At 37.3% G+C, this 16804-nt stretch overlaps 1 long non-coding RNA gene across 1 annotated transcript in view; it reads left to right on the top strand.

The window, feature by feature from the left end:
* The window catches only part of LOC143342108 (uncharacterized), a 46533-nt gene extending 30562 nt beyond the window's left edge, over nucleotides 1-15971 (top strand). The window contains exons 2-3 of the long non-coding RNA XR_013079715.1: nucleotides 13604-13763; nucleotides 15188-15971. This is a non-coding gene — a long non-coding RNA (uncharacterized LOC143342108). The remainder of the gene's footprint in view (nucleotides 1-13603; nucleotides 13764-15187) is intronic.
* The last annotated feature ends 833 nt before the right edge of the window (nucleotides 15972-16804 follow it).

Genomic DNA, 16804 nt, shown 5'->3' with positions numbered 1-16804 from the left:
TCGTGAATGCATGAATAATTGAATTACTCGTTTCCAGTGATCTAACGTGAATGTATTCGCGTCACAAGTTTGACAGATCACGTTGGTCACTATCGATTTGAGTTTTCGTTTATCTCGAACGATACTTTGTAATTAAAAAGGTCAATAGTTCCTTCCTGTTGGTGTAAGACTTTGGTTTTTTAAGATCAAATATCAGAATGCTTAAGAAATTGGTTAAATCGTGCGGCTAGATCGATCGAGGTGATAAAAGGATCGATATCTGAACTGCCTAGACACAGATTGCTGGAAGGAGATCGTCATCGACTCTGTCATTGAATCGTGAGAACGCTCTGTTTCGAGAAAAGGTGCACAATAGAGGCTCGATACGGTCAGCCGTCGTGATAAATGATCTAGAAACTTTTCGCGTCAGTCAACGAGACCTTGAAAGCCCTAAAAAATCACGGAAATTCCTTGAAATATTTTTTAAGGGGGGAGTCTCATGTGAGACCTCAAAAAAATCAATTTTTTTTTGGCTTTGACTGAGGCTTCATTAACAAGTTATTAAAAAATTAAATTGAAAAATTTCAAATCATTCTGAAAAAATTATTTTTGGTTGCAGGGGTCAATTACAAGCATTTTTGGTGAATAGACCTACCCCCGAAATCCTAGCTACTTTCTAGAAAAAAATTCTGTACGAGCGTAACTGTAAACGTTAATAACTTTTTAACGAAGCCTCCATCAACAAATTAGTATTCCTGATTTTCGTCTTATTTTGGCCTCTACTAAATTTTGCAATTTTTTACTTTAAGCTATTGAATAAAAATCGTTTTGATTTTTTTGATTTAGTCAACCTTGAGAGCTGCAATCACCTACGCCAGTGTTTGGACACATGTTTACTGTGGACGCGATAACAACATTAAAAGTTAGTGAAAATTAATAAAAAAATTATTTTGTATTCCCAAAGGATAGCTAAGTAAACTGTGAAGATGAATCATAACGTCAGATATAACATTTCCTTAAAAAAAATTAAGAAAAATAGTTCAATTTTCTATCATTCACATGAGACTCCCCTCTTAAAATCATATGGTAATTTTTAGCAGTTCTTCCGAAGATTTTACGTGAAAATCTGAATTCCACTACTTTCGTTCTAGAATATAAGTCGCGTTGAACGCAATAAGCGTACGAAGGAAGTGCGAAACTGTAAAACAGTTGTAATTTATTCCAGTCATGAGGAATGATTTCTTTTCAATGAATATCACCGGACCCACACTGAAAACAAGACGGATGATCACGTGAATCATCGTCAATAAGGTCGTGCCGCGAATATCCAGGTCTTCGCGTATATGTTTCACGCCGATTGCAGTTTCTTCCTACGAGTTACGTCACGTCCGAGAAGAGCGACAAAGCGGTCGTCCTGTCGCGGCGCGATTTCCGTGGCGGTGTTCATGATTGCCACACAGAATCGACACACCTCATACGCAATAAATTTTGAATGAAGTATTGCACTCTGACGAAAGAGTGCTCTTTCAGTGCTCACTACCATTTTCGTCAACGTGTAACAGTTCAACGAGATTCCGTTTCCATCGCGATCATTTTTATTTACGATCCACGGATCGACTCAGCGCGGAGATTCGCAGTCTTTAACGTCTTCGAAAAATAATAAACCAAAGAAACATTGGGAATATTCAATATTTTGCTTTAAACGATACACTAAAGCCTTACTATTACAAATAAATTTTCTTCTTTATTGTTTCGATACACAACAGGTTGGTAGCTAAATCGACTCTCGATCGAAATTCAATCATTTAAATCACATTTTTATTAAATTTGATATTTTGGTCAAGGTATTGCGTTATATGCAATTTTAAATCACGCTTCGTTTATGGTTCCTCGATAAGTTATTACAGTTTTTCAGGATAGATTATTAGAGAATGTATTTTTTGATATGAAGAATGTAGTCAGGATGTAGCAAGTTTAAAGGGGGTTGAATAGGAAAAGAGTCACCCTGTACGATTTTATTACAACACGTACTCTCGTTAGACGTCGAGTTATCAAAGGCAATTCAATGTCCCTTCTGGCGATAAAATCTCGATTATCGGACAGATATCGATCGTTTCTACATACATATCATCGACGACCGCGAAAGAAAAGCGACGCGTCCATCAATCGCGCGCTTCGGGCGATCTGGTGCAACTGCAACAATGCACCGAGGGAAAGGAACCGTTTAGAAAATTACCGCCAGTAAAAAGGTCCGCGGTCATTTGAAAAGGAGACACTTGGCTCGTAGTGGGCGTCTAGGTGGTCGAGCCTTTTACAAACTCTTTAACTGTGTCGTGGGCTTCGTCGTGACGCACCGGTAGCATGTTCCGCGCTGAAAACGATCGATTACGCGACGGGGAAAGACACGATTGCCGGATCATCCGTGATTTTTCCGAACCTCGATCATTCCCCGAATCGTCATCGACGTCTAAACTTCGCCAATCGATTCTACGAACAATTTTTACGTTTTTTAAGAATAAATCATTCGATATTGCAAACTCGTCATTTATTTAAGCTACGACAATCGAGTGGAAACGGATTGTGGTAAAATCTTGCATGACGTTTGGTAGTTTGTGAAATAATTCATTATACGGGGTGTTCGGCCACCCCTGTGAAAATCAAGAATATCAAAAGTTATTAAAAAATTAAATTAGAAGATTTTAAATCATTCTGAAAAAATTATTTTTGGTTGCAAGGGTCGATTACAATCATTTTTGGGCATTACATATAACTCCAAATTCCTACTCACTGTCGAGAAAAAAATTCATTACTGAAAATATAATGTCTGACCATAACTGTCAGGTTACCCTGGAAAAAAAAAATTTCATATCTTTCCAAAAAAATTATTTTTAGCTGTAGAGGGCAATTACAATCATTTTTGGTGAATACACATACCCTCGAAATCCTACGTACTTTCAAGAAAAAAATTCTTTACCGAAAATATACTCTGTGGCCGGAAATGTTTCTACAACTTTTTAACGAAGCCTCAATTAACAAATTAGTATCCGTGATTTTCGTCTTATTTTGGCCTCCAGAATCTCCCATTCAAATGTTTCCCAGGAGTGGTCGAACACCCTGTATAACCCTGTTTCGTGGGTCGCCCACCTACTTCCGGACACGTAAAAGTTAAGCGATATATCAACTTATAATGAAACGTAACTTTTCCTTGAACTCTATATGCAGCTCGTGTCTTCTTTCGAGTAACAATAATTTACGAAATGAATAAATTTTGAGTACAATTTCTTAAACGATATTTTTTTCAGGAGAACAGGGGGAAATAATTTATTCATCTTTCAAATTGTTTCATAGAACGTAAAATTTATTTTCGAAGGAAATTATTTGGTAACACAGGCTTTTATTTTTACAAGTCCATCAGTTTGTTTGCAATCCGCAAAAATCATGCTCTCGCGCGACCAGTAACTTGTTAATTATTGAAAAACGTGTTCCTCGTTCGGAAGTGTTACGATAGCCGCGAAACAATGAATCACGAAGGAATTTTCGGTGGCGCGCGAATTTATTTCGAGGCGAGAGGTTGCATTTGCAAATACAGAGAAGACCAGGGTCTTATCGTACCGATGATCTGTCAAAACACATACCCGGACAATGGGATCGCCGTCTTCGTGCCGCGCTCGTGGCCACGTCTTCGTAATTTACACGCGAAACGACCTTCGTTCGCCGCGAAGTCGCTTGCCAAAATATCCGACAGCGACCAATAAAAGGATTTCTGGGACGTGCAAGGTCAGGAAAGCGGACTTACGGTTGGTTAAATTACAGGATTATGCGTAACGAGTACTGGCGCTCTGTTTTCGCGCGAATAATGGAGGCGCCGATTCGATCGACTGCACTGACTCGATTTTGCGTCGACGCTTGCCTTGCAACAGATGTCTACGAACTTATCAGAAACCAAAGATAACAGTTATCCTAAAAATTTCTAACGTAGACCAACATTGCTTATAGTAAGTTTGCTCTACTGTTTTATAGAGGGTTGTCTGGAACCTTAAATATAATAATTCGTATCCTAAGTGCATTCTGTAGTTTTTTGGGGATTAAAATTTCCCAGAAATAATGAAAATTGAGTCAGACGGTTGCTCAGCGACACATGGTGTGCTTCGAATAAATTTGAGAAAAGCGATGAACAAAACAGCCGTTTCGGTGACAGCGGGACATATAAAGGAATGGATAAGAACGACCTTGCATCAGATTCTGCTGCTCGGAGAAAGAGGTCCAGGAGAAATTCACAATTACAGTTTAACGAATTTCACAAGTCACCGTGGTTCTACAAATATACTTTTTCCCCCGGTTTTGTAATATAAACGAACGATTTACTAACGAGTCCATTTCTATTTTTTAGTTTTAAAAGTTAAGATTTTCGGCTCGTGACGCGTCTATATGCAAATGCCCACCGTGCGTGTTAAATGGTACGTGCAAAGGTATTTTTAGAAAGCGTTACGTATCGTTGTAAACGGAATATTTATTTACAACCAGCCTCGTAAGGATCGAAAGGGCATAAATATTCGATCTATCGCATTGTCTGCGGATTAAAATCTGTGAAACGACAAGTGCACGTTCGTATGCTGGTTCTCTAAAAAATATATCTATATCGTTCGAGGCAGATTGATCGATCCGCAACGATCATTCGATAAATGAAACATATGTGGAAAAAGGACCACGCCCAAGTACCTGAGGGCCATACAAGGCTGGTATAATGTTACTGCAGTTACGTAATGTGTGACAAAGGCACACCATAAACCATATTTTTAACCATACGTTACGCTTGCATAACAGAAAATATCCAAATTTTTCATCGAGGCCTTATAAAATGAAATATTGGCCGTAATAATCGTAAGAAATGAAATTGCCTCAATTATTCGTTCTCTGAATATAATTAAACTTATTCGCATTGGATCGTACAAGACAATTTAATACAAAATGTACAATTATTAATAAAATGCTCAATTACTTCTTTCGATTAACAGAACAATATAGCCATAATTATTACCGAGAGTCGCGCGTTGAACTATTGTTTTAGAAGCATGATGATTTCAGAGTTCGTAACAATGAATGAACGTTACGGAAATATTTCTTTAAGCTTTGCACCCACTAAAATCCCATAAATAAATTCAGTCTCGACACAAAGAGGGGAGACTTAAATTTAAATTTACCAAGAGCCACTTCTAGCATGTATATTTAATAATTTGGTCACATTTCGTTTCAAAGAACGAAACGAGCCACGAGTCTGTGATTCCCAAATGGATGGTTAAAAATGACGATTTCCGTTTCTGTGACGGACGAGTGCGAAATATCCAATTTATACTTCTTGGCGGGAAACGGCGGAGTCATAAGTCCCGAGATGTCGACAAAGGCACGTAAGAGATAAGCCCTAGGGCTTCGAACTACTTATTTCAGGCAGGTGGATTCCTGACGAGTCGATTCCTCGGTGATATGAAAGTCCTCGCCGGGAGAGAGCTTATTTGCATTCGATAATACCCGAACCACACGACTAAAACGGGTTCGCACCTTCATGAAATATGTAACAACTCCTTCTTGACCATTTCGAGAAACAATTTTTCACCAAAGGCATTGGAACGTTAGAACTAAAGTTTCTATTTAACGTATACACTCCTGAAAAGAATCATAGCAAACGTGTCGAGCTCGATTTGACCACAGGGGCAGTTTGCACTTTGCTACCACAGATGTTTAATTATTTCACGACAGGTATTTATATTTTAAAATCGAGAGAAAATACAATAGCTTTCAATATGCAGAAGAATTTACAAGAAAGTATATTTACGAAATATTTATTCTGTTCTAATTATTCTGAGCAGTAATAATATTTGAGCTGTTTACTGCATGATCACAGATTCTTCAGATTTACGGATTATAATTTCTTTAATTTTTTAATAATTTTTTAAAATTCTATTATCGAAGATCAAGTAAAATGTATAATAAAATGTAAATGTGTAAGCAAAGACGTAGCTTGTACATTTCTTTTTTTCATTTATACAGTACTGACATCGTCGTTTCTAAGATGCAAGTGACTTCTGTTATTAAATAAACGTATAATTATAAGTCAGTCAGCAATGCAAACATATACCCTCGGCGACCCCGCATTGTCAAGGTCCTGACAGCTCGTTCGGTGATGCAATCATAAAAGAATTTCACAGGATAATTTACTTGCCTTGCAATACACGCAACGGTTATGCGCGCTCGATCCTAAGCACGAGACCATAACGGGACGAGTTTAATCCTCGTTTGCAAAGTCTAGATATGGTTGCAAATTATTTTTTAACTGGATCGTTAAGCAACGAACTGGATACATAAACCGCTTAAACGTATCATTTTATTTAACTTGTATCTAATGGAAATTGAATTAAAATCCCCGACAACCTGTATTTTAGTTAATTTGTGAATCTTAATTTCTATAAAATTTTACGAGGTATTGGATGGACGATTCATTAAGCAGCATTTATGTAAAAGTTTTGGTTCGATTTTTACTTTTTTGTTGAAGATATCTCTAGTTCGAATATAATTTTGTTATTTAAATTATTCAAATTCATTTAGGTGGAAACTGAAACAACGCGTTAAAAGTTTCGTACCACGTACGAAATTTAACGAACGTAACATAAATTGGTAAAGTCTGCAATAATTCGTTTTTGGACGAACAGTTGCGTACCGTGGAAAATTTCATATGAATTTCTGAAATGTCACGTATTACGTACCACTTTAAAGAACGTGTGTAGAAACGTTAATTACATTCACCAGAGAAATGTGAAGAGGTATCCTTTGAAAGTAAACTCATTACAGTGCCAACCGCTTGTTTTTCTAATCGTTCATCAGAGACTATCGATTAATTTATCAGTAATTTTAATAAATCGTAATTGTACGAGAACAACAATTCGCGAAGATCGTAGTAAATAGTGTCCCAAGAAATATTTCAAAAATTTCATTTATCGAATATAAATTCTTGTCATGCTTGTTAAATAACTCTCTTTAAATTAAACAAATGTATATTTTTTCAGTACAAAAAGAATTTCTCAAGAATGCATTAGTAAATATATATTTTTTTATATACAGTATAAAATAACAAAATTGCAAAGTGATTAAAATTGTTTTGGACACTTTAGAAGATTACTAAAAATTGCATTTAAAAAATGAGTGAAACGCGCTGTTGCAAAATATCGATACAAGTAGAAATTAAAGGTAATTTCACGTTTCGCAATTCGAACACGTTTGTCATTGCAATTTCATGTGTGCAAGGCCGTCGATTAAAAGGAAGCAATTAGATTTGAAGAGGAAGGACAACGGTATTTTAATAAGTCATTTTTTTCTCATAACGGTGTTTCTAGCCGAAGGACGAAGTTGCGAAATTATTGGGTCTCATCATCGCAGAATGCCCCGATGCAACGCTAAGAATTTCTACTTTCATTGTTTCCGCGTGGAGAAAGAAAATCGTCGAAGTTTTCTCAATTATGCATTCTCTTCCTGTAAATTAAAATTTTCGTGACACTCTCTTGCAAGAAACATAGTATTATATCAAATAGTAAATATTGTGCTTAGTACAACGTAAAATTATATTTGCATCTCGAATGAATAATAATCGTTAAATAAGTTGAAATTAATCCCATGATCAGGAAAGAAAATCTAACGATATCGAGCAATATAAAGACTGTTTCTTATGTTTCCTTTCTGAATGTAATTTCAGTTATGATTCTTCGAGCACGCGTTAAGACGGCTCCATTTTCGTTGTCGCGTAACTCCGCCTTATTATAAATCGTCGGCGGTTGTACGTTTGAAACCGTTTTACGTAATCGATTCGTGATCCACCTTCGAACGCATTTCGTTTCTTCGCGTTCGAATACCTGGATCTGGTAGCGCCAGAGATGCCTGTTCGTAGGTCCCATGTTCTGGTCGTACTTTCTCCAAAATTGCATCACACGTGCGCCACGACACCCCATTTCTACAGCTGCCGGGATGTTTTTCGCGCTGCCACGCGCATAAATTTCGCGCAAACGTTTTCGAGCCCGCGCGAAAAACCTTGCACGATTTTGAAACATTTCATTGATTGCACTTTCTAACGATTAATTCGTCAATAATTTTTACGCAGTCGAAATATGGTTTCTTCGGGGATCGATTTCGTTTCTTTTCATCGCGCGTGAGAGACACTCGAGCGGGAACTGTCAGCTCTTGTGATCTTAATTGACGTCAGCTCGACGGCCGGCAAAAAGGAAATGAAAATGTAACAACGCGGAAAGAATCCAGTCTTCAATAAGCGGAATGGACAGGAAAGAAAGTTGAATCGAGTCACTCTGCGCCTTTGTCCCGTTTAGAAGTTACGGAGATCGAATGACGCGGATCCATGTCCGGTTCGTGGATCGAGATAGGATTCTCGGACTTTCGAGTGTCTGAGAAGTGGGTTCACGGTAGCCTGGCAATTTTAGGCAGAAACGTATTTGCATCACTTACCTTTTTAAGACGGACAAATATTGTTACTCTTTCCTCCTACTGTTTTTGCAAAATAAAAAAGTAGATTGGGAATCAATATCGATTCAGTACAGTTTAAGTGACTTTTACACTCTGCTAAGAAAATGAAATAGAAATTTAATTGGCAAGGTCTGTCGCTATCTTTCAATAAATAATATTGTGGCCATTTGTGAAACGCGTTACCACTCCCACGAGCCAACCTGCTTTTCAGCCTTACGTTCTATCGGGTGTATTGAGAACTCGTGTACGCAATAAAGACGTAGGTTGCCGCTGCAAGGTACTTACGAATCGATGTATCAGCTGAGAACGCGGACCGAGTTCGCTGGCCTTATCCGTAAACTTGTCCAAAGTCTAGTGCAATCGTCGACGCGAATCATTGCGTGGCAAGTCGCGCGAGTCCTCGGGATTTATCATCTAGGAATCCAGCTTTCTTTCAACTGCAACGGAACCCGGCGTAGCCAAAAATGGCGATCGATCGCACGGTATCGACCGAAATCGAGTAATGGATTATTTGATAGGGATCGTTAATCAAACAGTTTAGTCGAAACGGCGCGTTGCACGATTCGAGCGTTTGCATAATTCATGAGACTGAGGAGCATCAATTGTTTCGCATTACAAGAGGAACAATAGGTGCAAGAGTACGGTGAAAGTGGAAGAACATTTATGAGCATTTACGCGAAGAATGTTAAGCTGCGTCCTCTGGTTACAAAGGTAATTATTACCCGGCTGTTTTAGTTGTAATTACGAGGTACATTTAGCAAGCTGGATGAAAAATTGCGGACGCTTTTATTAGAGGAGGAAATTCTTTAAATTTCTCTATGTTAAAAAATAAAAAGGATGTCTAACCTCAGCGTCAGAAATAATCTAAATAATAGAAGCGTTAAAATGAGTTCGAAAAAGATCTACGTTGTTGCATGAATTATTAGCAACGGTGCACAAACGCGTTATTGAATCTTTTAAAACTCAGTTGCAAATTCTAAATAGAAACGCGCAGTGAAAGGGTCCGGAAATTCGACCATTAATCACTTTAAAAAGGAACGCGACGTCATCGATCAATCAGCGTATTTCGACAGTACGAAGAACCAGTTAATTCAAAATGAAGTTACGACTGTGTTCGCCTCTATCCATTGACATACTCGATGTATAGCTCTTATGATTCTACAATCTTTCGCGTTATCTTATATTATGTTCTCCTGATCCATTACAGAGTGCTTGATCGTCACGATTGAACTGTCACCACGGTCAATAGCTGCGTGAAATGCATCTGTCAACTGTACGTGCACCTGTACCAGTCGCCTAAATTAGTGTCGCGTCGTGGACGCGAGAAATCTTTTCCCTGTTGCATGAAAATAATCCATCGTGGCAGCTAGGAGTTGAGATTAGTCCTTCCAAATCGCTATTAGTCTCTCAGCCCAGGACAGGATTTCGAGAAGGAACGACGACGTGCTTAGACGCGCGTGGACGTCTATTCCTTTTGCCCTGTTATTCGAATCTGACCTAACGGCGCCCCTGGTCATCGTGGTGAAAGTAATAGTTCGCTCGAGGGCGATTTACAACATTACACCCCCGTATTTCAACGTCGTTAGGTCGACGGACGCTGAATTTTCCAACGAAACGCTGAATCAGTCCGAACCGATTAATCACGAAAACCACCGGGTGGTCTTCCTAACCAGTTACGCATCCAACATTATCGTTAAAAAATTGTAATTGTTGCGTACTGAACACCTGAAATTCACTTTTAGCGATTAGAATTTTTATAAGAGAATAATAAATCACCATGATCTAAATTGTTAAGGTTGTTTTTACTCGAATAGCTAGCCTTCCAAACAGCAGATTAAAGATCGTAGGAATTTCTAAAAGGATATTAATTCATGTTCAGGTTTATTTATAATCTTAGAAAAATGCTACTGCGCTTGAAACGTGCAATATTACAATAGTGAAAGATTCCCTACACCTGGTCCATTGGTTCCCAAGAGATCAGACAACTCGAGAAATGTCGTTTCACGTAAAACGATTTTAAAGTTTCGGCCTTCAGCGATAGAGAATATAAAAGTTTGCTTCAAAGTTTAATAGGACTGTCAATTTCCAAATTTCGCTACCATCTTTCCAAGATACTGACGAGAATTTCTAAAACAATGTAAAATGGAATATTTATAATCGTTCTATAAATAGGAATTTTTGAAACTGAACGTTATGGAACGTTTGCAAACAGTGACACATTCGTTACAGATTACACCAGCTCGTACCTGGTTATTATTTAAATCGTGTAGGTGGAGTTATTTACGACGATATGTAAATTGGTTTCGTCAGTTTCTATTTTATTCAGATCTTAATTACTGTTGTTTGATGATGCTGTGGGGTACGTATGTAACAAGATAGCCCGAAGTAACAGTCGCTGTCCGGCTGCCGGACTCCGCCAAAAAATTGAACCAACAGAGGGAATTGACATTTGAAAGGAGAAGGCGTGTTATGGTACAGCTTCGTATGAAAATTGCTGTCGCTGTCGCTTATGACCATAGCACGGTTTTTTGGTCAGAAATTTATACGAGAGAACATATAAAATTCGAATGTATATGCAATAGTATGACAGAACAGTAATTCGTTGAACTTTGCTCTTTCATATATTATATTTTGCATTTTTGTCTCCTTACTATGAATAAAGTTGTTTATAAAAATAAAACGAAGAAATAAATAATGATAGTCACGTTGGGTGTAGTCTTGACGTTACGTATGGATTGTTTCGAAAAATTCTACGCAATAATTGAACTCACAAAGGAGAATATAACACTTGAAGTCACTCCTTAAAATATTCTATAAATGACAGTAGACTTACATGATAGATATAACTTTATTCATATGTGGCTCATGCATGATACGCCTACCCAACAACAACATATTCTCGGCTCTATGACACATCCTCCAAGGCATTGCACAGCTCTGTAGATCCTAGAAGGCACGGAAGAAGTTTGCAAGGTACTTACTCATCACCCGGAATCAATCTTATATCTTATCATTGACCCTCAATTTCTCCAGTCTAATCGAGTTCATTGAATTAGCGTGCAAGCTCACCCCTCCTTTGAAACTTTCACATTTTTCTGTTTTTTTTAAATTATGTTTGGTCCAATATTACGTACAAATATCAATGGCTTTAAAAAATCATTTCTTTTACCTATTGAATTTGTCATCTAGATCGTTTCATGTGATTCACTGGTTAGAAGGATGAAAATAAGGAGCCCTACTTTGATAATTCTAAGTTACCGTACTGGACTCTTAAAGCACAAGATATTAACAAAACTTTCTTCTTAACACGTGCACTGAGGTGGCTTTATTCGTGAATTTTAACATCTGGCGGTAGGGGCCAATTACACGTCATACTAGACTTTCATATCTTGCGGTGCAGAGTAAATGGGAATGTTCCTCGGATACATTCCATAAATTTCGGTGAAAATAGTGGAGATATTCTCGTAGCGAATAATATAAATATGTCCCACACCACAGTAAACGAGTCGAAGCAATACGATCAAAATAATATAAAAATAAAATTAAAAATTATTATCAATTTATCACTAAATAGCAAACCATTGAATTTTTATTAAATTTGAAAAATCAATATCCCAAAGCTATCTCCAAAGCTGTCACGTTAAAATTTAATCAACATATCCCACAAAACGTTCTCGATGAACTACAGAGGGTGTATTTTCAGCTTGCCTTAATTTATGATCGGTATTTGCAAAGTTTTGAATTACCAAGTGATTAGTTCGATTAAATTAGATGTGAAGAATTATTGTACAGTCGATTCAAATAAATCTATTAAACGTTTTACAATATGCAAAGCCGGAACGACTGTGAGATGGTGTTGCAACGCGTACTGGCGCCAGATTTTTAAACGTGTCCTCGTTTCAGTAACCCGATTGATCGCATTATATCGACATTGTCAAATCGACAAGGCCGCCCTCTTGGTGAGACCTAACCCAGACCTTCGACAGATAAGTCGAAACTCGTTTGCTCTACGTAAAAGGCTTTATGCATTCCGATTGCAAAACAAGGCGTGAGAATTATAACAATCACGCGCTTTTATTCCATCGTGTTTGTATTGTTTACAAATTTTATTTGTAGGCTTCCTTCTATTTCCGGTACTTTAGACTACGGCTAATGGCTGCCACAAGGACAATTATCGCAGACGACAACTTCCGCTTTGAATTTTCAATTAGCGCGTTTTTTTTATTGTTCTAGGACGCCAAACAATTCAGTAAAGGCTTAATCACTTTACTCACACGCCGTACGGTATAATCGTTCGTTTTTTAGTTTGACCATTTTTAATGAATTTCTCTTCTTTATGATTCAATCTTGATTTTTAGACTTTCAGAACTGATGACGATCACTTTCCAAAGTATCATGTTAAATATGCATACGCATATTCGTTTTTTAATTCGATGGTAAATATTTACTTCAAAGTAATGCAATCATTTTATAATGTTTTGATTCTAACAGACAATGTTACCTACGCATTAGTTTTTTTCGTCAACGTTTGACACCGAATTCCTTCTACAGAACAAACGAAGTTTATTCTCACCCTTGAAGCTACCTACGCGTTTCGTAATTTTCAATTGCAAGTAACTGGTCATTGCGCGAAAGTCCTTCAGACGTTGAGAATTCTTCCTATCCATTAATAGGTAGGGAACGAAATGACCTAGGTGATACTTCGATTACAAAGGACGTAGAAGGAACAAAGAAATAAAAAACACCATTAAAGATGTATCTTTAAACCAAACCTGGTAAATAGTTTTGTCATTTACTTTCATATTTTTATAGTGACCGTGCTGTTCCTAAAAAGAAACACACACTGTATATGACGTAACGATCATAACAATTATATTACGATTAGAACCGATCCTTGAGCCTTTTATTTAATGAAACCCACTTTAACAATCTCCAATTATAATCACATCGCCTACTTTTCTGTAACAACATATGAATCAACAATGAACTAACCTTTCAAGCTTATTTGTAGCCTCCAAAAATGATAGATATTAATATAGTTTGGGTGAGTTTATTTATCAAGTATAAAGTATTCTACGTAACGAGGAGGTTAAATATATTACAGGTTTGGACGATCGGAACGAAAATTTGTTAGGCTACGGTGAAATTGAAAACGAAAGGATACGTCTGTGGAACAATAAACAGAATCAACGCGAGCATGTCGAAACGTGGTCCACCTACAACTTGAGTTAATCATGTCAAGGACTCAACGAGCCTTCTCTCTGGTTCGTATAATACCCTCTTAACCCTACGTATACAAGTGAATCAGTGTTATTCACTTCTCGATTATCCATTTGATGACAAAGAGTGTAAAAGAATTCAGACGCATTCCAACACCAGTATTCATATTTCGAAGCTTCAAGGCTTTAGAGATCAGTCATGTCTCTTCAATTTGTGTTTTAGACAATAGCAATCAGTTCAATTCCTAATTTTAATAAAATAGTTTCAGCGATATTTTTCAAGAAATAATTCAATCGATAATTAATATACACGATGGTATCGTATATTCAACCGTTGAACTCATCATGTATTCTAGATTATTGACTTAATCGTACCTGGAAATGATCTCCTTATTGTTCCTACGCATTCCCAGAAACGAATTACGCGTATCTTCTTTATGAGGCATCTATATCGCTCATCAGGCTGGATATTTAGATCACTGTAGTTGTAAGACAAAGGCCGCGCCAACGATCGACCGATTTTATAATGGCGTAATGGGGTAGAAATAATAGACGATCGGTATTCGATTAACTCAGTTCGATCGAATCACTGTTTCACCCATGACACCATAATGTGACGCAGTGATTGCTTTTTTTTTTTACTTCATTCGTAAGGCTTCGGTTAAGAAAATCGAGCAACGAGTTTCCGTGACTTTCCAGGGATTCGAACGCTGGAAACTTTTTTACCCCGATTCCTCCAATGCGTTCCTAGCAACCCCTCCGCAGAGAAACGATTGACCATGCATCGTTAAAGTAATTAAATAACTCGCTCGTAAGAGGATTTAATTGCTCTTTCTAACAAAACACGCCCACGTGTTCTTCCCTCGGGACAGTATTAATTATGATTATCTATTTTATATAGCATCAGCTTCAAAGCAAATAAAAAATGAAATTTAACAAATAAACTATTACACATAATTGTCTACTCAAATTTTAAATTCTGTATAATGATATTCAAATTTTACAATTTATTTAAAACCCAAAAGGGAGTGGATAAGTTCTTATGCATTTGATAATAACAATTTATTGCTCTACATATTTAGAGTCTGTAATCCTACTATTTTTGTCCAATCTAAATGAAATTTAGTTGCTTTTTACAAAAAGTATAAGCTACCAAATTCGAGTGTGAGTAAAAATTAAATCACGCAGAAAATAAAAAAGTACGTTTAATTGAACGTGGGTATTCAATACGCGGTGTTGCAATCCGCCGGTATTTCAGCGTCTTATTAAATATTTCTTTAAAGTTTGTCATTAAATACGAATTTGCGTGCCGAACTTTTGCCAATTTCGTTCCCCGATATTCCGAGGACATCACTTTTCCTTCGGCTTAAAGGTACCGATGTCGGCGCTCAGCCCCCTATTTCCTTTTAAAACGAAAGACACTTCGGCCCCGCTCGTTTCAAGTTTAAAACAATCGATACTTTCAACAGATTCGGGGCAAAGTTACCTGGCCGGAACTTTCCAACTCACCGTTCGCCGATACCTCAAAACATCGCGTTCAAAGATCCCGGTCGCCCACGAGCCGCGAATAAGATCTCCGACGGAGTCGATGATACAAAGCCAAACGTAATCGCTTTATCGCATCGTCGTCGAGATAAAGTCAAAGCGGCTTAAGACATCGTGTGCCCGGTTATCATAGCGATCGGCAGCTCCAAATTCCACGGCGACGACTTGCAAACTTTATTCTCGAACTGAGAACTCGCCGTCTGTCACTGCCCGCCCCGACCGCCACTCTCTACTTTCATTTTTATTCCTTTATCTTCCACGTTCTGTCCTCATCGGCGATACATCGTCCTGCGTTACGTGGCTGCGGCGTGTCAAAGGTCACGACAGACAAAAGCGCGCCAATTTTTATAATTGAATTGAAATCACAAACATATTATAAAATCAGTATATCTGTGTCGTATACTGGTAATATTATTTAAATAAAAAACGAGCTAGGGAACTGGAAACAGAAGTAGGGAATAAAATAAGATGAAAATCAAGAATATCAATTTGTTGATTGAGGCTTCGTTAAAAGGTTATTAAAAAATTACATTAAACAATTTCTAATCAGTCTGGAAAAATTATTGTCGGTTGCAGGGGTCAATTACAATCATTTTCGGTCATTACACATACCCCCGAAATCCTACTCAGTTTTGAGAAAAAAATTCCTAACCGAAAATATAATGTCTGACCAGGAACATTCTACTGACACTTTTCGTCGAAAAAAAAAAATTTCAAATCGTTCTAAAAAAATTATTTTCAGTTAGGAGGCTCAATTACAATCACTTTTGGTCAATAGACACACCCTCGAAATCCTACTCAGTTTCGAGAAAAAAAATTCTTTAGCGAAAATATACTGTGTGGCTGAAAATGTTTCTATAACGTTTTAACGAAGCCTCAATCAACAAATTAGTGTCCTTGAGTTTCGTCTTATTTTGGCCTCTAGCATCTCCTATTAAAATTTTTCCCAGGGGTGGCTGAATACCCTGTATATCAGAAACTGTTATTAGATTTTATACAATAAATCAATAAACTTGATTAGCGACAAGAAAATATCTTCATACTATCTCTTATCCGGAAATTTCCTTACTCGACAGCCTTATCCCTTCATTTATATGGATAATGGAGGTTCCTCTGTAACTATCTCTTGAAATGTTTGAATAAGTTGCGCAACGTTTTTTCTCTAGCTGTACTTTAATGAGGAGGCGATTGTTAAGCTGACGCGTCTCTTCTAAATTTTCGCAATCGTTCGTAAGCAAACAATAGTTCAGTGAGCTGGTGAAGTTGCAAAAACTATAATGACGAGCAAAACCGAAATGACGTAGTCCCGTGGCAGGTATAATACTATTAATTTTTTTTTTTTAAATTCGTTCAGAAGTCCTTTCGTAATAAGTAACATTTTATTTTATTAAATATTCCTAGAGAATATTAATCGTCTGTAGAGTTAATCTTCGTGCAATTATAATCTTGTTACGTTTCTTCGTATCTCCTGCGATTTAATAATTATTGTTCAGACCTTGTTCCGTCCAACTACATATCATCTTCTCCGAACAATGGTACAC

The sequence above is a fragment of the Colletes latitarsis genome, chromosome 5, assembly GCF_051014445.1.
Source record: "Colletes latitarsis isolate SP2378_abdomen chromosome 5, iyColLati1, whole genome shotgun sequence".
Lineage (NCBI taxonomy): Eukaryota > Metazoa > Arthropoda > Insecta > Hymenoptera > Colletidae > Colletes > Colletes latitarsis.
Note: the sequence above shows the minus strand (reverse complement) of the source record. Positions and strands in the feature narration are given on the sequence as shown.